Source organism: Coptis chinensis, chromosome 4, assembly GCF_015680905.1.
Source record: "Coptis chinensis isolate HL-2020 chromosome 4, ASM1568090v1, whole genome shotgun sequence".
Classification (NCBI taxonomy): domain Eukaryota; kingdom Viridiplantae; phylum Streptophyta; class Magnoliopsida; order Ranunculales; family Ranunculaceae; genus Coptis; species Coptis chinensis.
This window is the reverse complement of record NC_141459.1, coordinates 37,756,285-37,783,181: the sequence shown is the minus strand read 5'-3', so window position 1 is coordinate 37,783,181 and position 26,897 is coordinate 37,756,285. Positions and strand designations below refer to the sequence as shown.

The 26,897-nt window shown below is 36.6% G+C and overlaps 1 long non-coding RNA gene across 8 annotated transcripts; it reads left to right on the top strand.

Annotated features, from left to right (window-relative positions):
• The first annotated feature begins 2,226 nt into the window (after positions 1–2,226).
• Positions 2,227–26,697, top strand: LOC147503419 (uncharacterized). Of its 8 annotated transcripts, none has more exons than XR_015222015.1 (9): positions 2,227–2,876; positions 5,422–5,491; positions 5,663–5,746; positions 6,871–6,973; positions 8,636–8,718; positions 9,360–9,451; positions 9,956–10,173; positions 11,200–11,855; positions 14,700–15,325. It is a non-coding gene; the product is annotated as an uncharacterized LOC147503419 (long non-coding RNA). The 8 variants fall into 8 exon arrangements; XR_015222018.1 differs by lacking the exon at positions 14,700–15,325 and adding an exon at positions 26,071–26,697 and having other exon boundaries at positions 2,242–2,876; positions 11,200–11,291; XR_015222017.1 differs by lacking the exon at positions 14,700–15,325 and adding an exon at positions 16,214–21,680 and having other exon boundaries at positions 2,242–2,876; positions 11,200–11,291.
• Positions 26,698–26,897: the final 200 nt, after the last annotated feature.

Here is a 26,897-nt window from a genome sequence, read left to right as displayed (position 1 = left end):
AAGGTTTAAGTGAGAAAGAAGCAAAAGGGAGTGAGAGAGAAAATGAAGGGTTTGAACGAGTTTCGAAGCGGCAGGGGTAAAACAGTACTTTCCAAAATACAAAACCAAAAATTAGAAGGAGGGGCCAGCAGGGGGTGACACATGGAGGGGCTAAGAACGAGGCGACAGGTTCCGCACGCTATCATAATTGCTAGAAGTGTGCGAGGCACGCGAGGGGTACAGAGCTCTCAAATCAAAGTCAGGGGAACATGTGGCCATAAAGAAAGGACCCAACACTGGCTAACCGGACCCCCTCCTTTGGTTTGGTGATGAGATCCAGGACATGTACCAGAGCTCCGCGGCTTCAGTTGGCAGAAAGTATCTCAGACCCCGAACTAAGGGTCCGAGGACCGAGAGGGGGCATCTGTATCAGCCTAATATATGACTACTAAGACGACTGGTGTGTTCTGGGCTGGGGCAACATAACGGAAGAAGACGAATAAGCACGGGGTATAGTCCGTGAATAATGTGAAGGCCGCAGAATCTTGGAGTGCGTGAAGGCCAGTGGAGTTACTATGATTTGAGGGAGATGTTGAATAGGAAAAGAAAGAGCTGGAGCACAGTAGCCAAGACACGATCTCTGGGGAGACAGGTGGAAGGTTCCTGGACGTGGGACATGGAAGGAGGTCATGGGAATAGAAGAACGGTTAGATAAGATGGGAGCGGTTAGAGAAGATGGGAGCGGTTAGAGAGGTAGGGCAGTTAGGAGGTATATAAGGAGAGAAGAGAGGAGAGATAGAGAGGGAAAAAAAAGAGAGATAGGAGTTTATAGGTTGTAATTCTGGACAACACAGATTCTTGAGGAGATGGAAGTGACCAATTATCGGAAGACAGGGAGGGCTTGGAGAGGGAGATTCTTTTGGTAATACTTTGAGTGCAGGAGTTTGTAGGAAATATATAAACAGCAGGAAGATTCAAAGGTACCAAAAGCTGGGTTTCCATTACACCTTTCTGTGAATGAGACTGGCAGGCTGATTCCACTTCAATGTATTAGTAAAGGGCACCTTATCTATCCAAGAAATGAGGCTCAACCCTTGGTTCTAACTCGGTTGAGTATATAAACTCCCTCCTATTGACCCATATCACATAATCTCCCTATTATCTAGGTCTTGTTAAATAACCTCCCTGTTTTCCAAAAAACAGATAAAATCTTGTCTGTTTTTATTTCCTATTTTATCTTATTTCCTTTTTTACCTTTTTGGGATTGAAAATTGGAGCTATAAAAACTTAAATTTACATAGTAATTTTTGGGATTGAAACGACACATTACAGAATATATGTAAATGTATTTTTACATAGTCATATATATGTAAAACTATATTTATATAGTCATTGGAGCTATGAAAACTTAAATTTACATAGTAACTTTTGGGATTGAAAATTTTCCGACGACACCAGACAGAATATAAATTTAAATTTTCTTATGAAAAAAAATTTCATATGAAAATTTAAATTTAAATAGGTTAAGAAGACTATGTAATTTTATATTGTCATATGTAAATAAAATTTACATAGGATGACGTCAGCCCGATTTGTCCTTAAGCCGAAATTATAAGTAAAGATTGATGACATTAGCCCGATTTTCACAGGGGTATTTTGGTCTGTTTTGACTTTGATGTTATATTTGAGTGAGCGGAGCGAACGATCTAGGCAGAAGGGGGGGTATGCGGACAAAAACCAAGTTGGTTGGTTTCTGTCTGTCTGTCCTCAACTTCTCTCTCATTTTTTTCTTTGCCCCTAATACCCTTTCTCCTTCACCCAACTCTTTCTCCCTCCGCAGCTCTACTCACTCCCCACTACCACGCAGTATACTAGTCTAATCGAGTGAGCGGAGCGAACAATCTTGGCAAAAAGGGGGATATGCGGACAAAAATGAAGTTGGTTGGTTTCTGTCTGTCTGTCTTCAACTTCTCTCTCATTTTTTTCTTCGCCCCCAATACCCTTTCTCCTTCACCCATCTCTCTCTCTCCTCCACATCACCCAACCCACTGCCACGTAGTATACTAGTTTAAATAATAGAGAGGTTTTATGCATTTGTTCGCTTACAGAGGGTTTTTGCGCAACCATTTAAGTACCAGGGAAATTAAACCCATTGTCGCTTATTTATCTATCTATCTATCTATATATATATATATATATAAAAGCTAGGGAACAATATGATTGGCAAATCGGATGGAATAATAATTAGTGACACTTCTCCAGCTTTGTTTAAATCTCTCTAATCTATTCTTAATTTTCTATGACATTCTCAAATTTAAAAAAAAAATAACAAATTAAATAAACCTTATACACATTCTACCAAAAACCTAACTTTTCTCCAACCCAATCGCCAAATTTTTTAATGCATATGATTTCTTTAAGCAAAACAGAAGTATACTTTTTGTTTTTGTTACAAAACGACTTAAGAAGGGAGGGTGCCCGTGTTGACATAATGGAGCCGCGTACAGCAGGAAATTTGATTAATGGAGGGATGCTAAAATCAGGAAAATCATTGAGGAGGACGCCGTTGCTAAGTCTTGGTTCGAACCATAAAGGAGTTTGGTTCAGTGGTGCATCACCCTTTTAACATAGGACCGATCGCCCTGCTGAAGGTGGAGAGTCAGAAGCAGCAGGAGAACCAGAGGTGACAATCCTATATTTTGGGGTGCTAATACTGCGGTCCTGATAAATAGTCTTGAGCAGATGGTGAGATGACTTTTGAAAGTACTTGGAGAGACACAGCTGATCAATCTGAGATAACTCAGAAAAGGTTATCGGGCAATCAAGTTCTTTTATGTAGATGGGGTCAACAAATATGATGCGAAGGACCATGAGAGTGATTAGAATTCAGAAGATTGGTAAGCAATTTCTTTTCTTATTTAATTTCTCGATTGATATTTTTTAAGCCAATTAATTAAATGATTATTTGTTTTACTTTTCATCAAGTTTGTACCTTTTTAGGTTCTTAAGCTAAGTTCATAATCACTAAAACAGTAAAATACAGGTAAATAAGCTTACTCGGTGCTTGGAACAAGCTACATGTAGATTATCTTTAAACATCATTGTCCCTGAATAGCAAGAGATCCCAAACCATAGATCTTAGCAATATGATATGTAGCAGAAGTAAGAGGACGAAGTAGAAGATGATTGAAAAAACCACAAGCACACAAAAGGAAACATCCCTACCAGAAATGTACAGTAAAGAGGTATTGTACTTCTTGGATTGATACACAAAGTTTTATTAACTTGAATCCGCCTCGCAGAAAACGTTTAGATTGATCCCAAGATTTAAAGCCACTTAGCTAATAGAAACTAATTAAATCTCTTCCTCCATGTCGCGGATGTGCCACAAAAAACCACTACTCCAACGAATTTTCATTTTAAGATGAAGCTAAGACTCTAGCAACAACCAAAAGCATAAATAAGAATCACATATATAAACACAATATTATACTTCATATACTAAGTGTAAGCAAAATATAGGAATTAGAAAACAAAGCGAGAATAAGGACCTTGCACATGGGTACGGTATTCGATCTGCATTAGGGCTGTCAATGGGCCGGACCAGGCCCGATGTCCGATTGAATCCGAACTGATAAGATAGGGACTTAAAACTTAAATGTTGTCCTATAAGACTATTGGGCCAGTTATGAACATACTCCTGTCCTACCCGATAATAGCCTGGCCCGAAAACTAAGGTTATTTTGTTAGTTTTTCAAATAAATACTATTAAATTTGTAACTACTAGTATACATAAAATGTTAAGAGACTTGATGGATTAGTGTTGTAGTGCAGCATATAAGGCTTGCGTTCGAGTCTTAGTACACTCTATTTCAATTTTTTTTAGAGAAATAATAAAAAAAAATACACTATTTCCATGTTTTTTTAGAGAAATAAAAAAAAAAAATACACAATTTCCATGTAACCTTATTGGACCTAGGCCAGGCCCGAATCTGATCATGTCCAACGGGACCTAGACCGGGACTTGGACCTTCTAAATGTAAATATAATTTGGACGGGACTTGGGCATAGGTGAGTCCTATTCAAGTCCGGCTCGTTGACAGCCCTAATCTGCATTCATGCTGTTGACATTTTTCGGCACGGTGGGTATCAAAATTGGGATGTTCAGCCACTATTATCCTTTTATCCTAACTGCATAATAATGAACACATGAAAAGAAACAACCTTACAAGTGCTAATAAGAATGGCAATGGCAAAGTTCCCCAACTTCAACAATCAATGTTCCAGCTTATCCAACACAAATTCATCTTTCCATTTTATTTCACTATGAAATACTTATCACATTCTTCTAAATCAAGAATAGGATGACTTATTCTTAATGCCACTACACTAAATTTTTCTTATGTACGAAAACCTAGCTTTTGGAAGAAAAGAAAACTAAATATCAAAATTAAGGCAAAGAACTTACAGTTGAGTTGTTGGGATAAAAAATCTATATAAGCTCGCACATTTTCTCTCTCCTCGCCATATGCCTTTATTTTCTAGACTGTGCAATATTAGGGATTCCTATAAAAATGGGAAGGCTGCAAATTAGAAACGTCTCCCCGCATTTAATTTGTTTAATTCTCCTTTTATTATTCAAAAATTGTAAAACTCTCCTCAATAAAATAAAACCCAATAAACCAGTAAAAAAAAGATTCGAAAAAGAAAAGAAAAGAAAAATGTATACCCCAAAACTTTCACACAAAACCCAATTTCTCAAACATTCTAGGTGTTCATCAATGGACTAAATCAATATTTTTGGTACATCGTTTAAATTGTTCACCCTCCAATTTCTTTACATGGTGTGGGGTCTCTCAACCGACTGTAGATCATGCTAGCCAAAAACATTTGCATTCTATAGCTAACAAGTATGGTTCCACCTTCAACTCTTCAAGCACCCCTTCAATTTGAAGATAGACTGACAAAGATGGGTGTGCTCACTGACCCATCTTGCACCTATTTCTTTGCCTTTTCCAATCATGTGGGGGCAATCCTTATTTTTTATTTTATTTTCTAAGAATTTTATACTTTTACTTGATTCATAGTTGATAGAAGAAAAACCTAGAACGAATCCGAAAGTGTAAACGCAACTGTTGTGTGTAATCTAACCAAGTCAAGGTCATATGCAGTTTAAGTGTTTAACGTTAGCTATGGTTGGTTACTTGGTTTAGCCGTTTAGTCAAACTCATTAAAATTCATTGGGTGAGTTCTTTTATCTGCAAATTCACGATTTGTTCCTTCTTCTTCTCTTAGATTCGATCAATTTTCAATACTTATTGGACAAATTTTCGTTTAACCACATTCAGTTGTTACACCCATTCCAACTTTTTTAAAAAAAAATTCAATTTTGATGCAAATTTGCAGTTTTATTGATAATATTGATGAAACATTTGTTTTCAGTAAAAGATTGGTGGATGAGGTTGTGTTCTTTTTGAATATCATGTGAATGAGAGCCTTCAACGACTTATAGGTAAATCCTTGAACTCTTTCTTTGCGCCAAAATATTTAGGATGGTTAGGTTTAGATATATGCTCAAAATGATTTCCTTAGGCTGAAGATTATAATTAATTTGCAATCCAATAAAGCATTAGTTTAATATCTATTCTTCTTCTCATGCCATTGTTTAATGTGAACTAATTAGGGCTCTGGGACATTGATACTCTTCTTTGTATCAACTTTTATTGGCAAGGATGTATCTGAGAAGGAGAAGCAACACTAGAATCAAGTATAACTTAATCTTCGTAATTGATGTTTCATGAACTTTTTACTGCTTCATAAAGTTGGATGTTTGCTGGAAATTTAGGACTACACTGTTTTAGTATTGTATTGTTTATCTTATGTTCTAGGCCTTTTGTGGACGTGATGAGTTGGATTCCTAGGGGTTGGGCTCTTAAATTTTGTTGTTATGATGAGAATATAAGGTTCAATTCCTATTAACCGATAAAGGCACATCTTTTAAAGTACAACCATTTATCAAGAGGCTATGGTAACAATAGACTTTGTGACTCCATAATTTATCGATTGGGTGGGATGGTAGAATGATCCAAAACCAATTCATATATGCCGAGGGGCAATAGGAACTATGTTAGAAACACTAACAAATGGAAATTTTGGTATGGATCTTCTTAACTTTGTTCGATCTATTTTATTTTATTTTGTTTTCTGATTTTACAATTTTAGTTTGTCATATGCCTTATTTGATTTTATTTATAATTTTGATATTTCTTCAAACATTGTAGCTCTTTAAGTGCTCGATAAATATTTAGAAGAAATTGAGATGCAGACTAAGAAGTTATACTTCTTAACATCAATCCATGTTTGAAAATAACAATGCGCAATTTGATTGTAACTTGAAAGTTAATCACTACAATAATTTTCCGGAAGACTCTACTTTATTACATTACATTAGGAGTAAACACAATGAGCATTTACACCACTTATGATAGAATTTGCATGCAGGTGGGTATGTAGCAACAGTGATGTAGCATTTGCTTTCATTCAGGTGTAGGCTCAATAATAAAATGACCTTAGAGTTTGTTGTTTGCACATGTTACCGATATTAAGCTTCATGCATGCACTCTTCCAGCAATCCCAAAGGCGTATTAAAGTTGCCCTTTACGTTTGTTTCTTTCTTCAAATCAGTCATTATCTACAATGAAGATATATGATATCTTCTATTTACATGCATAAGAGCCAAAAAATGAGGATTTGATACTCATTGGTATCTGCTTTTACCATCTCTGTTTCAAGGAAATCTGTTTTCTACCTTATCCTCTGATCTTTTAGTATTCCGTCTCTTTGTCAATGCTATCATGTTTGACATTTTTCCCGCTTTTAACTATTGCGTAGGGGCATGGCCAGAATCACCAAGCATTAACGGAATTGAACCAATTCCATCAAGGTGGAAAGGCACTTGGCAGAATAACACTGAGACTTGAGCTCTTTGCAATAGGTCTATTTTCTAACCAGTTTTAAATTAATTATCTCCACCACAATAACACCCATACATTATCTGCACATGCAATGTTGACAAACTAATCTCACATTCTCAGTTAGTACTCTTTTTTCCACCAATACACGAGATACATGCATGTTTATATATGCCACCACACTTATTAAAATCTCATAAACATGCCATATATTACCTTTTGCACATAGACTGGGGAGATCATATATGTTTATATACTGTATTAACTTTTATCTCTTAATTTACTCGACAACTTCTCATAATAAAATTTCAATAATGTTAGTGGTAGTTGAATGGTGCAATTGTTATTTAAGCTGCGGTTTTATTAGACAGGGCATGATTTTTCATTGCCTATTTTATGTTTAGTGGTCTTTGTTAAAGAGGTTAAATATATATTGACTAATAAGAATAACGTGCTTTACATTAAGAGCCTTATTTCTTTGTAAATTAAACTGAGTATTCAACGGGAATGGAGTGTACTTTTTTCACTAGACTTCATCCTCAAAATTAGAAACCAAATGGCGACTCTCAACGGGACCAGTCCATATGAATACAAGTTGTCTTTCAACTTCTTCTCCCAAAGAAAGGTTTGTTGTTAGTGGGAGAAGACTGCTTGGCATTCTAAATACTTTTGTATTCTTAGGTTTATTTTTCTTCTTTTTAATTAGCAATACCAAATTCAATTTCAATGAAAATATTTTTCCGTGGGATGGAAAGGAACTGATTACCGACAAAACTTAAGTATGCGGGTTGCTTAAATGAACAATCATTTAACTAGGTTTTCATTTTTTTTTCCTTATCAGTTCTAATTTCTTACTAAATATTTTACCGCACACCTATATGCTACTATTTCTATAACGTCTAATTTGAAAAAAATTCTTTGTGCTATGATAGATGTTAATTTATTTCTTTGTGCTATGATAGATTTTAATTTTACCTTGATTGAATCGCTGAATCTCTATGTAACATATATATATATATTTTTTACGTTGAGCTTATCAATCTCTTAAATTCATGATTAAGTGTTTATATAGTTCGCTTATAGTAATTAGGGTTCTCTAACTCGATTTAAATCAACTAGACTTGAGTTTTGTTTCTACTCAATCTTTGGACTTATTTCTTTTTTAGATATTAGCTTTTGAACATGATGTTCTTTATATTTTTAACTATTAATTTACTACTTCAAACTGTGATTATTGAAGGCAACCCACCATGATGGGGCATTTCTAATTATCTTACGCTTTGAATTTGGAAGTATTTTTTCTTTTGTCACATCTTATTCTTTCAGTTGTACGAGATGGAAAGATAAAAACATAGGTCGAGTCCTCTGCGTCAAAGTTTTAAGCCTTACAAGTCGATCTAATTTTGAATAGGAAAAGTTAAGTAAATAAGAATTTCATTCAGCCTTTTGAGCTTCGAATAACTGTACCAGTATTGCGTTTGGTCTTCCTTGGTCAACTATAAATATTTCCAATACACAATTTCTAAGAGTCAATCAATTTTGGCATGCGATATATATGGAGGTAGTTTGTGGAATAGATCCAACATTTAAGCTTAACAATCTCATTCTATGTATGAGCACAAGGTACCTATTTTTTAAGAGTTTCTGCATGCAATATACCTACACATCTTTTGTCTCCTGTATAGGTCTCTAAAACCAAGTTGCAATACCATTCGAGGCAGTTGAGATCGAGGATCAGGGACAAACTACTTTCCAGCAAAGATACACGGTAAATTGAGTCGACTTTTTGCCTTTTATTAGTAAATTTTCTTTATCCAATTAAATTGTTGGAAAATAAATTATGCTGAAAGAAATGAGTACAGGGTCTGTCAAAGGCACAACAAAGCACTGGGATCTTTTTGTGTTAACATTTTTTAAGTGGTTCTTTTTGCCATTTTAAACCTACTTTCATATGCATATACTGATTTGAAGATTTAAAGAGAGGCGAACTTTAAAAATGGAGGCAAAAGAAGCATCAGAGCGTAAGGATGTGATGGACTCCAACTTTTCCTACTCATTTCATTCACACCGATGAGCTCCTCGGTGGTCATGAGAGTAATAGCAAACATAAACCTAGATCTATACGAAGCAAAACAAGTACAAGGATTAAAGAATTGTTAATACAATACATATCTTCATTTCACGTTTATCCTTTTTTCTCCGATGAGCTACTCGGTTGTCATGAGAGTAATAACAAACATAAACCTAAATCTATAAGAAGCAAAGCAAGTAGAAGGATTAAAAAATTGTTAATACAATACATACCTTCAATCATTTCATGTTTATTCTTTTTTCTCTTCTTTTCAATGTGTGTTTAAGTTGCAAATAGTGGTAGGTGCTTGTTTAACTAATTTTGATTTATTCTCATAGTTATGTTTGTGATATGAGCAACACCAAAATCAGTTTGAGAGCTAATGGATGTGAAGGATCTAACAATAGCGCATGTGAAGAGTCACTGATAGGTGATAATTTTTTGAAGTAACCTTCTTTGATTTCAAATGGATATTTCATTTTTATGATGTGTGGTGTTAAGTCTTGATCGAAGAAACATTATGTCATTTCAAATGGATATATCATTTTTCTGCTGGATGGTCTTAAGTATTTGAGATGTGGTTTTATGGGAAAACTTATAATAAGTAAATGAATGTGCTATCTATTAGTGAACTTAGTGTAAAAGTGTTATAAAAATTTGCTCATGGAAGAGATCTAAATGGTCAAATTATGTTGAAATTTTAGTTTTACTTGAGGAAGTATCTTATATGTTTATGTAATTTTCCATATTCATGATATGATTCAATTACTCATGACATGATCCAGTTTGTAGCTTATTAGTTGTTGATTCTTTAGAGGAAGTTATTAAGCAGTTTCTTATCAATGAACTGTGTGTTCTTTTGTTATGTTTTTCGTTTAATTTATTATCTGTGTTTTTTCATTTGACTGGATTTACATATTTTTCATTGACTTAGGCAATGAAGTGCACAATGCAGTTAAATCAGCCTTGCTGGAGATGAACGAGAAATATTTCAGGGGAAGGCACATAGTAAGTGAACTGTGGAACTTCAAAGAGGGAAGTAGGGAGACACTGAAAGAGGGAATCCAGTCCATGTCAGATAACTAGAAGAACCATAAGCACATTGAAAGAGGGAATCTATCATATAAGCACTAAATCTTGCATTAAGTTCAGGTTTGTTGTTTTTATTTTGTCGTTTTTGGTTTAGAATTTATGCATATGGTACCTTTGGTACTTTTTGGATGCGCTAATAGTTGTTTAGTGTTGAATGAAAATATGAGCTGAAGATGTATGTTGCTTCTAAAGTTTGATGACAGTGAGCATGTTTTAAGGGACAGTTCTCCCCTGTTGTGAAATGAAGACTATATTTCTCAGCATGAAAGCCTCTTTTCCCTATAACTTTAGTTGTGATTTATGCATTGACATTTTTGTTTTTTGTTTGGATAAGGTCTATGCATTGACATATATTTGGCTAAATTTCTAGGTTCTTGCCAAATATATATATAAAGTTGGATCTTGGTTTGCATTAGTTCAACAATTGACTTTGGAGTGGCTCTGATGCGACTCTCAGAATGTTAATTACTGCTCAGCAACTTCTTAGTAAAAAATTCTTATGCATCGACTATGGAATTTAGTTTTGTTTTTGTGTGCTTTAAATATCATGGGGTGGCAATGTCTAATAAATTCTTGGCTTCATCAATATATTATGTAATTATTGAGTATTGTACTATTGTGATCAAGGAATCTGGGTAAAAAAGAAGGAAAATGGACTAAAGTAAAACAAGCCAAACATGTTTAGGTATAATCCAGTTAACATTAACAAATGTATGATATAGCAATGACCAACAGAAGCTGAGTGCATATAATCCTAGACTATTCCTGAGAGATCATATTAAAAAAACAAATGAGGAATGCTCGAGTCACCGTTGGCTTAACTTGCACTTGTTTGCATCTTATCTTAACATCTCTCCTTTCTCCGCTTCTTCGAGGTGAAGCTCTCTTTCATCCTCCTTTCCTCCTTTCAGATTATATTAAAATTAGCTTCCATGTCCCTGTTGTCTTCATCAACGCTAACGTACTTCCGAGGATTATATCCAAATTTTTTATAGATTATTGTTTAGGGATCCTCTTCATCATCTACTTAATATATTATTGACTTGAAAAAAGAGATAAGACAAACAATCGTTGTGGTTTTGGCAGGGGTCATGGAGGTTTTGGTGGCCATGATGGATGTGTTTTACTGCTATCTAAGAATTGATTTTCTTGAATGCAAGTATAGGCATACTAACCAGGTAACCATTATTTTTCTTTTCTTTGTGCAGTTTTGTCATCTGTAGTTTTGGTTTGATATTTTTTCAGCTCTTTTGATGGTGGTAGTTTAAATATTTCTTAAATTTTATAAATGAGGTTCAATTCAACCACACATTATAAGCTGTTGTTATTTACTGTTGTGTACTTTGTCAACGAAGTCTACCAAGTTATTTGGAATGGTTGTGCGTGTGGTTCACCAATCCATGTTATTATTTCCCTTTGGCAACTTGGTTGTTCGTAGGTTTGAATCACCGCCTTAGTAATGTTACCAGTCTACTGCAGTGTTCGTGTGATCTGCCATGCTACTAGCACACTTATTTATGTACACTATACATATAAGAGTGCTAACTGTTTGTTCCACTAATTATCTCTCTTATTTTCTATACTTTTTATATGTTAGTGAACAATATTAGTTTCAAACATGGAGGAAAATATGAGCATATTGTCGGAATTTGTTGTTGTAATCCTTTTCGCGATCTTCACAAGTCAAGGACACTCGACAACGCTCTCCATAGAAAAACTCATACCTAAGACCATTAACGAAGGTTTACTTCCTTTCTCTTTTTAAGTACATGATAATTGGTTCCTTTCATTTTATTCTTCATATATGATTTCCAGTGACTTACTAGGGACAAGTACTTTGATTTGATTAACCTTATGTGACTTTTAAACAAGTACTCACCGGTTTGGAATCGAGACACTGGGGCGAATCACTAAACTTAATATGATGTCGTTAAATCCCATTATGGTAGTAGAAATTTTTAATGTATGGGGCATTGATTTCATGGGCCCTTTTCATGTTTCCCACAGTTTTATTTATATTCTTGTTGTCGTGGAATACGTGTCTAAATAGATAGAGGCCATGGCTTGCCATAGCAACGATTATAAGACAGTTGTGTTTTTTGTTAAGGAATATATTTTCTGTCGGTTTGGCATTCCTAAAGCCATCATTAGTGATGGAGGAACACATTTTTGCAACAAAGTTGTTGCTTCTCTAGTTAAAAAGTATGGAGTTACCCATAAGGTGGCAACTCCTTATCATCCACAAACTAGCAGCCAAGTAGAAGTCTCTAACAGGGAAATTAAAAAAATATTGGAAACAACAGTAAATCCTGATAGGAAAGATTGGTCTAAGCGTTTAACTGATGTCTTATAGGCGTATAGGAATGCTTTTAAAACTCCTATAAGTATGTCTCCCTTTAGACTTATATTTGGAAAACCTTGTCACTTGCCCGTTGAATTGAAGCACCGTGCTATGTGGGCTATAAAAAGCTTTAACTTCAATTTTGATGAAGCGGGTGTCAAGCACAAATTGCAATTAAGCGAGCTTGAAGAAATCCATATCGATTCTTATGACCTCGCAAAGTATTATAAAGCTAAAATGAAACATGTTCATGATAAACAAATTTTGCGTAAAGAGTTTGTAGTTGGTCAAAAGGTCTTGCTTTACAACTCCCGTTTGCATATTTTTCCAAGGAAATTAAAAACCCGTTGGTCTGGTCCTTTTCTGGTTACTGAAGTCGCCCCTTACGGGGCAATCACCTTGGTAAATCCCAAGGACAACAATACTTTTGAAATCAATGGCCAACGGTTAAAACATTTTCACGAGTTAATGTCCCCTGATGTGGAGGATGTCCTTTTACAGGACCCTGTCTATCAGGACTGACCTTTGATGTTTGGTGTTCTTCCTGTCACTTCCATATATTGGTAAGTGCACCATTCAGGTAACCGGGCCCTCCCTGTGGAGTGTGTGGCTGTAAGTACCGGGTCCTAAGTCTACATTTAACATAATTCACGTTTTCCACTCTTGCATGTTTTCTCGATTTTTAAGTGATGTTTTTCTATGGTGCGAATTATGTCTTTATTGCTTTATTATTTTCCCTTATATTAAATTTGTATTCATAAAAAGTAAAAAATATTAAAACTATAAAAATAGTAATCTAGCAAGTCTCGAATCTAACTTTAAAAGACCCACGTTTTTAAACAATTTTTTAAACTATGTTGTCTAAAATTTGTTTTTGGGTGGGGTGTTTGATCTTTCCTTTTCTTTATCTCTCAACTTACTATTCTTGTTGTTTGTGCCGTTTAGTCGTATTTTGATTCGGGTTGACAATATCTATAAATATAGATTTCAATTGATCACATAACTTATGTCATGCACACACTACGAGGTGTTTTCCATTTTCTTATATGTCAACCACCATTAGATTTGAGTTTTTTTATGGATCATTGGATTGTACTATCTTTGTTGATCATTTTAATAGCTCATACGCCAAAATCGGACCGTTAACAAATCGAGAATTTCAGTTTTAAGTTTGCACGCATAAGGACAGAATGGGCATTTTTCGAATTTGCTTTGGCTTGGGCCCAAAACCTCGCAGTCACGTGCCTCGCACGTGAGTCTCCAAACAACCAAAAACCCTTCACGTTCATCTTCTTCACTCCTCACCTCCATCAGTTCGAGCGAAAAAAAAAAAAATCGCGCGCCCACTCCACTCAAACAAAATTTCGTTTTCTTGTTTCATTACTTCTCCCCCACCTTACCCTAACCCCATTTTCGAATTCAAAAACCTCAATGGCCGCTAAAAATCACAAAATTCTTCCCGAACAAGTTTTCACTTTCGACCAATTTTCCCCCTTTTATGGTGATGAGATGAGGCGTAGGGGCAGAAGTTTTGGTATATGGATAATGATTTTTACCACCCGGATTTGGTTTTGTATTTTTACAAAAAGATGGAAATTGAGGGTAAACAGATTTTTGTGAAGGTGAATGGGATGAGGAGAGAAGTTTGTACGGGTATGATGTCTAGGATTATGGACGTGGAATCAAGACACAACCTCGTAATCACAGTACATGAATCATAGTGGGGTAGAATAAAGGCATTGACCAGAGAGACTATTTTGGAAGGAGAGTACAATGTGAGATCACATTGTGTTCGACAGTCGTCTCTGAGAACCAACCAGCTGGCTGTAACTCAGTGGATTGGTAAGAACATCATTGGCACCTCGTAAGTCAGTGATATCAGTTTGAATTGTCTGCATGTTCTGTGGGTAGTGCAGGAGAAGAGGTATGAATTTTGCATCCTCGACTTTGTGTTAAATATGATTAGAGGCGTTGGAAGCCATTTTGCAGCCTACCCTGTGTTGATTACTAAGCTCATGCTGTTATTTGGTGCTGTTCCGAAAACTAATCGGATTATGTTGAAGTTGCATTCAAATGCAAAGATTTATTCGGAATGTATTCAGAAGACGTGTCGGTTGCCTGAGGATAGGGCTGCTAGTAAGAGCCCAAAACTGTAGTTTTAACCCCTTAACAATAATACTTTTAGACTAATTATGCGAGTAATAAATAAAAGTTAATGCTAATTACATGTTTTTATGTATTTCAGGTATTGACGTCAATTATGTGCAAAAATGTGCCACTTTGGCGATATAAAGGAGCAAGGGTTGGTTGCTAAGAGGTTCTGTGATTAAAGGCCAAGATTCAAGGAGAAAAAGCCTTTGTAAAGCCCGGTCAAACCTGAAAAGTTAGAGTCAACTCGGGTAGAAACATCACACAAAAGTCAGCAGAACTTATGAAGACCGTATCTTTGGACTCAGGCCTTGGAATTGAACGTACCTTATGTCAAAACGACCGGCTCGGAAAGAGCTTTCCAATGGTCCAAACCTTGACCTAATCAGAGGAGAAGAATTGGACAAAACATCTATTGAAGTCAAAGCTAGCTGAAAAGGGCCCTATGGACTGAAGAAATTGGGATTTGGGCTCGATTTTCCGGCCCAAAACATGGACCCTCAACCCATACACTAAAATGTGGATCTGGTCTCCTCCAGTTCCACACACAAGACTTAGTTCTTAAGTATCAATTAGGTTAGGATAGCAAGTAGCCATTAAAGCTTAGTTCTAGATCTTGTTTTTCAATTAATTAATTAATTGTTATTCTTGTTTTAATTTCAGTATTGAATGATTGTTATTTAGTTGTTAGATCAATAAAATATTTAGTTCTTGATAATCTAATTTCGTTTTCCATTAATTATTAGCTTCAATTCTTGGATTTACTTATTTGTCATTGTTAGTTTAAATCAATTATTGCATGAGTAGTTTCCATTTAAGTTTAAATAAGCAAAGTTCCAATCTTTTTATGATGACTTGTTTAATTGCATATGGGAATGATAGCATGATGATTCTAGGCTAAATCTCCATTAGAAGGGGTTGAAGAGGCCTTGATGAAGCTTGATTTGTGTTAGCGTAGAGTAGTCGTAATTTCCATTCCATTCTAGAAACGATTAGTTCACCATGAGAATGAGTTTGATCGTTCACATGCTAGATGTTAGTTGGTAGGGATTACCATGAACAACTAGGGATTAGGAAGAACCAATTGTTCTGCGAAAGCAGTTCAATTCGGATTACGACGATTCGCCGTTAGTAAATTACGTCGAGTTAAGGTGGAATCAATCCCCCCTAATTCCTTATCATAGATTCAACCCGTAGCATTTCGTAGTTGAATCCCATTATCTTGTTAGTATAAATTGCATCGTAGTATAATTCGTAAAACTCTCATCGACTTTGGTAGGATTGATAGTCGTAGAAAACTTCAATGCTAAGGAACTAAGAGTGGAACGAATCTTCTATTCCAACTCTACTTCAATAGTATCAAGAGTAGAAATCTTTGATAAGAACTGTTACAATAAAGTTTTAGTTTTACTTCCATTTGATATTCATTATTTATTCGGAGTAGAATTATATTCAATTTTATTGTAGTATCAAATGGCACTGCTGCCATTTTAGCTCCCTTTAGTATTGCTTTCTTTAGAATTGTTAGTTTTCCAAAGTCCTATAACCCACCCACCCTTGCTTGATTCTCACTGTGGTTGTCCGTTTGAGCATTGAAAATTTTCCTCGCAGAAATACACGGAACGCGACCCATGCCCTGGGAAAGCTAAATTGGAGCGCCACCCGTGCCCAAACGCCTGGAACTCCACTTTTTGGCTAAGCGCGACCCGCGCCTTGCCAAGGCAAAACACGAGCACCCCCCGTGCTAAAGTGCCTGGACCTTGATTTTTTCCCTAAGCGCGACCTGCGCCCAAACGCCTGGAACTCCAGCTTGACCTGAGCGCGACCTGCACCCTACTTAGACCTATTTTGAGCGTGACCTGTGCTCTCTGCTGAAACTTCCCAATTTCAACAGGTTTGTTTCAAATTTTCATTTCTTCATATTTTTCAGTGTTCTAACTTGTTATACACACTGAGCATGCGTAAACAAGACGCTATTCATAAGCGAAGCAAGGAGGCATTCAGGTACTCTTTTCTTCCACACCTCGCATCTCATGTTAGAGGTTCATACTAGCATATCAGGATTGTTTACAGTGTTGTTGTGTTTCGTTAAGATTGGCTTAGCCTTGTATGAGATTAAGGTCAGGCCGAAGAAAAACGCATAACGTAATCAACCGACAACGTCAAAAAACACGCCTTTCTAGTATACCACTCACTACACCTCTAGCTAATATACCACACACACCACTTGAAATAATGGCTGAAGAAAGAGAGTCTCATCTCTCTGACTTTTACAAAGCCTTGAACGATAGCCCTAAATCTTGCATTGTTCTATCAGACCCAGTGGGGGATTTTTGAATCCCCCCAAATATATTTAATTTGTTACCCGTTTTTCATGGGTTAGACAATGAAAAGCCTTATCAGCACATGCGTAGGATTGACCAAGTCCTTACTACATTCCACCATCCTACGGTTGGTGCTAAACAAATTAAACTAAGGGTATTTCCTTTCACTTTAGCCGATAAGGTGGCATCTTGGTTAACTGTCTAAGCACCTAATTCAGTGGACTCGTGGGATAAACTTGTTTAACTATTTATGGAACATTTTTACCCACCACTGAAGATCGATGAAATGATTTCCAAGATTCATTTCTTTCGACAAAATCCTCATGAATCATTTTCAGAGGCTTGGAATCGTTTCACCGATCTTCTTATAGAGTGTCCACACCATAACCTCGCGAAAGACACGCTAGTTCGTGCCTTTTTCAAAAGACTTCTACACCACAATAAAGAAGTCCTTGACATAATGAATGGGGGTAGTTTCCTAAGTAAGAGAGCCTCAGAGACTTATAAATTTTTAGAAGATCAAACTAAGCGTAATAATAACTGGGGGGGGGGTAGTGACGATTTCTCCCGTTCCGCTAGTTCTTCTACAACAGTTAAAGCCGCCGGTATGTTTGAGATGAAACCCGATTCGGAACTTAAAAATTTAATCGAAACTTTAACTAAAAAGGTAGAGGCTATTTCTGTTCAACAAATGTCTATCCCCATCATGAATGTCAACTCCAATCCATGTAATTTCTGTTTGAGTCCAGAGCATCCCGACTCCTATTGTCCTCTCGCCTATGAACAACAACAATCACAACAAGATAATGTTTGTTCCATTAATAGCGAACCTAATGCAGCTTGGCGGCAAAACCCCAACTTCGGTTGGCGGAATAATCAACAACCTCCAAAGTTGTTTAACTTAAATGTTAGGTCAACAAACAATTACAACCAAGGTCCACCAAGGCAGGGACAAGGTCAGGGTAATTATAATTATAACAACCAAGCTCAACCACGACAATGACAAGGTCAGGGTAATTATAATAATTATAACAATAATAATTATAATACTAATAGAGATATCGTTCTGGTAAATAATAACTACCAAAATCCACCCATTAATAATCAACATGATATAGTTCTTGTCACACAACCAGTACCAAATACTACTCCACAACTAGATCGTTTTGATACCTTTATACAATCTCAACAACAGATTTTACAAGCCATCCAACTTTCCTTACAGCAATTAGCTCAAGAGAAAATACAACCCAAAGGTGTGTTTCCAGGACAAGTGATACCTAATCCTAAAACACCAAACACAGCCTTTGAGGTAAACGATAATACTAGTAACGAAAATACAAACGTAGGTGAGATAAATTCCATCACCACTCTCCATTCAGGCAGAGTGGTGGATAACAAAGCAACTATGTCTATAGTTACCCCACCAATAGTCTCTACACCAGATATTACACTAGATACCGAAATAGAAACTGAAGATCCTACCCCTGTAGAGGTACCAGTTAAACCATAGCCTAAGAAAAAGAAAAGCAAGGTTAACCATCCTGTTGATCCATATGCTAAATATAGAGAGAAACCATCGTTTTCTCAGAAATTAGCTATGTTAAACAAGGATACAAATTTTGACGAGATTAGGGAAGTTTTTAAAAATCTAACGATAAACTTACCTTTTATTGAAGCGATTAAAAAGTTACATCACCATGCTAAGTTTCTTAAAGAGTTGTGCACTACTAGGCGTAAGACAAATATTCCTAAAGACGCCTTTTTAACTGAACAGTTTCCAACTTTAACGAAACACAATGGAATCGTTAAGTACAAGGACCCTGGTTGTCCTACTGTACAATGCACCTTAGGGGATACTCACACGACCACTGCTTTATTAGATCTCGGGGAGAGTGTTAATTTACTCCCTTATTATTTATATAAACAAATAGGTCTACAGGAAATGCAACCTACAACAATGACGTTGCAATTAGCTGATAGGTCTATCAAGTATCCTAAGGGTGTATTGGAAAATGTGCTGGTTAAGGTTCAAAATTTCTACTATCCTGCGGATTTTGTTATCCTCGATACAAAAGTCATTAACGATTCTGTTCCGATCATTTTAGGGCGCCATTTCTTGGAAACTGCTAACACGCTTATAAACTGTCGCGATAGTTCGATGTCCTTGTCCTTTGGCCATCTTTCCGTTGTGGTTAACATTTTTAAAATGATCAAATAGTTGCCTTATACAAATATCGATGGAGAGGTTAGCATGATTGAGAGCTTAGCTCATGATTATTTCAAAACCACGTTTCCGAATGACCAGATGCACAAATTCCTTTCCTTTAGAAGTTCTAACTTCGACAAATACTCCTTGGACGTAGAGGAAATTGAGGAAGATTTCCTTCAACTCTTTTGCAACTCTTCCCTGCCACCTCGCGAGTCTCACCCTGCCAACATCCATTTATCCCTTGACGCTATGACGGAAGATGAATTTTTCACCCTCTATCCCAGTGATTCTTTTGACCCACCTATTGAGGAATGTCTGGAATATCTCAAGGCTTCTAATGATCTAGACCTGAGAGCTCTAGCTGACACTCATTCATCTTCCCTCACCAATATTCCCCACCTTCCACCCTTTCAAAGGAACCTGGAATTTGCGCTTGACCGTTTTGTTTCTTCTGTACTTAATGATTTTTTAAATCCTCTTAATACAGAAATAATTTCCAAGGGAAAGGCACTTGACACCTTTATTTTCAGAATTGAGATAGTTCCCACCTACACCATGAATGAGTTTTGTGCCAAACCCACATTCTCATTTCTTCCATTCCTTACGTCTAAAATTCATCCATATCCACCATATCTTCCACAAACATCCATTTTTTTATGATCATTCACTTGGACACCCTCTCGTTCAAAGATGAAAAAGAAGGTGCATGCACGGTTACGTTCAAGATCTATCAGACTTCGTTTTCATTCCAATAAGTTACATCGCAGAGAATCTTGGTGTTTGATTCTGTTTGGGGGTGCATTCTATGTTATTTATTTATGGAAAGACCCACAACTATTTAGGTTGTTGATATATGGAAAACTGAATGATATATATATATATATCCAATTATTTGTTAAAGTCTCGTGTATCTGCCTATAAACGGCTAATTTTGTTGTTTGGTGTACTTCCTTACAATTCCATATATTGGTAAGTGCACCATTCAGGTAACCAGGCCTTCCCTATGGAGTGTGTGGCTGTAAGTACCGGATCCTAAGTCCACGTTAAACATAATTCACATTTTCCACTCTGGCATGTTTTCTCGGATTTTGAGTCATGTTCCTCTATGGTGTGAATTATGCTTTTATTGCTTTCTTGTTTTTCTTAGATTAAGTCTTATTCATAAAAAATAAAAATTGTTAAAATCATAAAAATAGTAATTTAGGAAGTCTCGGGAATCTGACTTTAAAAGACCCGCTTTCAAAACAAATTTTCTAAGCTTCGTTGCCAAAAATTTGTTTGGGGGTAGGGTGTTCGTTTTTCATACTAGATTGTTCAACTTTCCATTTGAGTTGCTTAGGCCCTTTAATCGTATTTCGATTCGGGTTGACATTATCTATGAAATTAGATTTCATTCGTTCGCATAACTTACGTCATGCATGTACTTGGAGGCATTTTCCATCTACTTATATGTCACCCTAAGTTGGAATAAAGTGTTTTATGTATCATTGGATTGGAAATTCTCTCCTGATCGTTTCCATATCTCATTCGTATAAATCGGACTGGTAACGAAGCGGCAATTTTAGGTTGAAGTTGAGCGAAAAATCAACAAATTTCGAAATCGATTTGGGCTTGGGCCCAAGGTACACATGTGTGACGCACATGCGTTTCCTTCTTCCAAACAAAACAGAATCACGATTTCTTTCCAATTCTGCCATTACCAAATTCAAAACCATAACCTAATTTTTAAAAAAAAAAAAAAAAAAAAAACCTTAATACAACTACGCCCAAATTCAAAACCTTACCCAAAACACTCCCACCACCATCCCCAACATTTCCAACCACCAAAAATTAGAAAAAAACCACAAAATATTTGAACTACCGTGCAACAGCTGTCCCACCACCATCGTTTTTTATTTTATTAAGTAGGGTTGTTTCACATCGTTTCCTACACCATATACAAACCCTCAAATCAGTTCAAAACTTTCAATGGCTCTAAGACGAAGAATTCTGCCGGAACAAGCTTTTACAGCCGACCGCTTCGCGCTGTTTTTTCGTGACGAGATGATTAGGAGGAATTGGAATAGGTTGTGGTACTCGACAAATAATTTCTACCACTCCGATTTGGTCGAACAATTCTATAAGAAGAGAGAGTTGGATGGTCGGAAAGTTTTCATGAAGGTGGCTGGGGTTAGGAGAGAATTATCGAGAGAGAAGTTGGCTGAGATTCTAGGCATTACGCCTGAACGCCACCTCGACACCACCGTGTAGGAATCCCAGTATACTAGAGTTCCTGCATTGATGAACGACACTCTCATGGAAGGTCAATATAATCCGAATTCTCATTGTGCTCGACAGTCATCTCTGCGAACCAACCAACTGGCTGTAGCTCAGTGGATTGGTAAGAACGTCATTGGGAAGGAGAAATTGAGCGACATTGGTTTGACATGTCTGCACGTTATCTGGATATTGCAAGAGAAAAGGTATGAATTCTGTATCCTAGAGAGGAGTTGGGAAGAGTATTGCACCATTCCCTGCTTTAATTACGAAGATAATGTTGTCTGGGGGGAACCAAGAACTGAGCGGACTATGTTGAAATTGCATTCAAATGAAATTATTTATACGGAGTGCATCCAAAAGACTTGGATGTTGCCAGAGGATAGGGTGGTTGATTCGGATGGGGAAATGGAGGACATGACATGTTTGGATGAAGATGCCTTGGAAAAGTGTACGTCTGAGTCCAAACGCATGTCAGTGTTGCATACTGGCGTGCGTTGCATTTATGTTATTTGTGAAGATGTATGGGATAGGCAGATTATAATTCAAAATAAACAAAAGAACCTTCAGACGAGTTTTGAAAACCTCAAAAAGGGTCAGGAGGATCTTTTGTGTAACATGGAGACACTCCTTCATCGTTACAAGGCGCAATATATAGAGATGAAAGCAGCAATGGAAGCACAACACCTGTTCCAAGTAGAGATTCTACGATGCATGCCACCCCTAGAGGGTTCTATTTCAGATGAGTCTGAGAGGCATGAGCGTCGTCGTTAAAGGGCGGATGGCTCGGGCCCATCTTCATCCCAGGCCCAATATCCATCTCAGGGTCCATCTTCATCAAGTGGCTAGGTTTTCTAAAAATATGTTGTTTCGATGTTATTTAGTTGTTTTTATTGTTTTTATTAGTTCGGATATTAAGTTTTTTTTTTAAATTCAGTAGTTAAATTTAAATTCGGTAGTTAATTGTATTTGAATTTGAATTTGAATATAATTTGGTTCTTTTCAAATTGTGCATTGTTTTTATCGTTAATCCCACCTTTCCGAATTGTTTGGGGGTGGTATTATTTACTCTAGCATGATTTGTTATAGGATCATCCATTTTAGTAGTTGGTTTGACGTGAGGGTTAAGAATATTGCCAATATGGGCATACCTATGATTAGATGTTGTGGTAGGATAAAATCTAAAAGAATTTAGAAGTTACTATTCTAAATTCAATCTAAAAGATATTAGGGTTGTTTTAGAATCAAGAATATGGGTTGTTTTCGCTTTCGATTTTGGAAATTTTTTTGTTTCTGGCAATTGCTTTAAAGCTTTTTGGCAACTTCCCGATTCGTTTTAGCAACTTAAAATCTATAAAAACTTCATTCATTCTACACTCACAACCCACACTACACCTCACTTTCATCTCTCACGTTTCCCATTTTTCTTCTCCATTTTAGCAACTCAAGAAATTTCGAGTGCTGGCGTCTCTGCCTAGTGGGAGCTTACTCACGCCTCTAGGCAATGTCGGTAAATTTCATCAGAGCGCGACCCGCGCCCTACCAAGCCCATAGCTGAGCGCACCCTGCGCCCAAAACACTGGAATTTCAGTTTTCATCCGAAGCGCGACCCACGCCCATCCCATGAAAAAAGTGAGCGCACCCTGCGCCCAAGTGCCTGGAACTCGAAATTCACCAGAGCACACCCCACACCCATCTCAGGCATAGGTTGAGCGCACCCCGCGCCCTGACCCTGTGGGCACGTAAAAATCTGATTTTTTGTGGGTTGTTCCAGGATCATTTGCAGCTATTCCAGCGAGTTTATTGGGGATGGCATTCCCTCGTATCATACCAGAACAGTCTTTTGAAGACTTGTTCCAAAGTGACACCTATGGTGCATGGTTTCACAAAGTGATCATTCTAGCAGGCTGGGAGCCACTATTGGTAAGTCCTTATGAACTTTATTCTCCCGCACTTACATCTTATTTTTATAATAATTGTAAGTTCTTTGATAGACCAGATGGAGAACAAGTGTTCTCCATCACCATCGGGGGATGAACCAATGGAAATTTCCAAGTTCTTCCTAGCCTTTGTGCTTGGACTTGCTATGTCGGCCGAAATACAAGACTCATGGGCCTATTTGGTAGATAATATGTACATGTATAACTATGATGCTTTGCATGAGCATTATGGGGCAGGAATCTTTAGGATAGAGGACCAAGGGGATTATAACGTAGCCCTTGGTAGCCTATCTATGAACGTGGGCACTGTTATGTTTTGGATCATGCTAAACATTAGAGGGGAATGGCGTTATTCTTCTGTGAATGATGAAACTTGTGATATTTTCCTTACTTTAGCTAGGGGACGAACACTCTATGATATTCCCCAGACCCTAATGTCTAGTTTAGCCCGAGCCCATAGCAAGCGACATAAGTACCTTCTTATGCCTGTTTTAATTTGCCGTATTATGCTATGTTTCTTCCTTGTTTTTTGTACTCATTTCACGGATTGGGTTGGGGTCGACATTGTGAGACCCACCAATTGTATTATTCGATCGTTCCGTGCAATGACTTGGCAAGGGTGGAGGATACAACCTCATTAGGTTGCACCTTACACCCCATCCGACCAAGTGGCGCTTGACAAGTTAGCTATTGTAGACGATAAGTGGCGTGAAGCCTGGCAAATTACCATGGCGTGGCAGGATGCGAAGGAACCTAATTTCTTTATTGAGGACGATGAGGAAAATGCTTAAATGGGAGTTAAGGTTAGTTTTTATTTCAGTTAGTGTTTGCTTATGTCCCAAGCAATTTATTTCTCATTAACCCCATTACGGGTGGAACTCTTATAGAGTTGCGTCAGTTTTTCTTTTCTATATTAGTATGTTTAACCTTGTTTTGCAGATATTCCAGAATTTCACGTGTTTCCATGGTATTTCTCTACCCTATTTATTTAAATACTTTGAGGACAAAACATGCTTCTTGTTTGAGGGGGGAATAGAAACACGTGTAATTAAGGCATCTGTTAGGATATAGATATGTATAATATGTACTTGTTTTCTAGTTAAAAATTCAAATTTTTTTTTAAAATAATATATATTAATAAAAAATTTATGCTATACACTTAGGAATATTGGTATTGTTTCCTTCTCTAGGTCCTTGATAATCTAGAAATCTCACGTAGCTTTTGCATTAGAATAGTTTTTAGAAACTTAGGCTAATATGTAGGTAATAATCCTTGCATCTATCTATAAATATGTTACATGAGTATCTATGATTGTTGGCAGTAAGTTTCTTAAATCTAGACTAGAGTACTTATTCTACAAATCCGGTGAGAATATAGCCTGAAGCCTTATATGAGTGAACATTTGAGAAATTACACTAGGGAAAAGTAAAATCCGGATTGAGAAATCACACGTCCACTTGCTTGATTACTATACCACATCCTAAGCGAAAATTTAGGCCCTCTTTGGATCGATATAGCCAGAAATTCAAACCTATGAATTATTTTCCGCTAGTCGCCCATCTGAGCCTTTCTTTAGCCTTTCATAAACCACAAATCCTTTACCCTGTTACAAAAAAAAAATAAAAAAAAAATAATAAAAAATAAAAATCAACCTACCCAATTCTTTGAATAAGTCTGAGAATAGAGATAAAAAATAGAAAAGAGAAGAACCTTTAAAATCAAGAATTCGTTAGTCGCTTCAGATAAGAAAAGTAAGTTTCCATCCAAATAAAAAAAAAATAATAATAATAAAAAAAAAATAAAGAGTTAGAACTCCAAAAAAAGAATCAAGGAGTCAAAAGCCAAAGAAAAAAAAAATATGGCTAAGGATGGAAACAAAGTGTTGAAGCAAAAGTAAAGAACAAGGGTTTCTCTAGTTACATAATATGAAGCCCCTATTATCTCAGACTTATCCTTTTTGAATATCTATTTCCTTCCTTCTTAAACCATCTCCTAATCCCCACAACACCTAATAAAGACCTCTAGCTCAACTAGGAATAGGTTAGTATGATGGTAAGTGGCAGATGTGTTTGATCGACTCTGGCTTCCTTGTGTGTCATTGAGTTTGTAAGGTAAAGTGTGCCCATTGCACACTAGAGTAGCGAAACTTGAGGGGAAAAATCAGAGTGGTTTTTGTCTTGACATTTATGTGAGGACCTACTTAAGGACGCTATTCCGAGTTTTCAGAAACGGACCTGCTAGTTCATCTCATAGTATTACTCATTGTAAATATGTTTATTTATAGATGATTGATTATTATGCATATATTAGCTTAGGTTTTGACTTGATTATTCTGTATTCATTGCTAGTGAGATGTATAGATAATTGAGACATAGATAAGGAAACAATAGTTTAATTTCTGAGTCGTTGTAGTATAGATGAAGTTTGTGAGTACCTTCACTGGAAAACTCTCATGAGGCTATAACTCGTCCACTAGGGAATTCTTAGTGGTTTAAGGCCTTGTTGCATATGGTGAATGCAATCACACTCGGCGAAACGAGATTAGTTAGAACTCTATTTTTGGTCACTTATGCTAATTTCTCATATTTGCTTGAAGACAAGCAAAATGCTGTTTGGGGGTGGTTTGATAAGAGCCCAAAACTATAGTTTTAATCCCTTAACAATAATACTTTTAGACCAATTATGCGAGTAATAAATAAGAGTTAATGCTAATTACGTGCTTTTATGTATTTCAGGCATTGAAGTCAATTATGTGCAGAAATGTGCCACTTTGGCGATATAAAAGAGCAAGGGTTGGTTGCTAAGAGGTTATGTGATTAAAGGCCTAGATTCAAGGAGAAAAAGCCTTTGTAAAGCCCGGTCAGAAGTTGAAAAGTCATGGTCAACGAGGGCAGAAACAGCACACAAAAGTCAGCAGAACTTCCAAAGATCGTATCTTTGGACTCAGGCCTCGGAATTGGGCGTACCTTATTTTAAAACGACCGGCTTGGAAAGAGCTTTCCAATGGTCTAAACCTTGACCCAATCAGAGGAATACAAGTAGACGAAAAGCCTATTAAAATCAAAGACAGCTGAAAAGGGCCCTGTGGACTGAAGAAATTGGGCTTTGGGCTCGATTTTCCGGTCCAAAACATGGTCCCTCATCCCATGCACGAAAATGTGGATCTGGTCTCCTCCATTTCCACACACAAGACTTAGCTCTTAAGTATCAATTAGGTTAGGATAGCAAGTAGCCATTAAAGCTTAGTTCTAGATCTAGTTTTTCAATTAATTAATTAGTTGTTATTCTTGTTTTAATTTCAGTATTAAATGATTGTTATTTAGTTGTTAGATCAATAAAATATTTAGTTCTTGATAATCTAATTTTGTTTTCCATTAATTATTAGCTTAAATTCTTACATTTACTTATTTGTCATTATTAGTTTAAATCAATTATTGCATGAGTAGTTTCCATATTAGTTTAAATAAGCAAAGTTCCAATCTTTTTATGATGACTTGTTTGATTGCATATGGAAATGATAGCATGATAATTCTAGGCTAAACCTCCATTAGAGGGTGTTGAG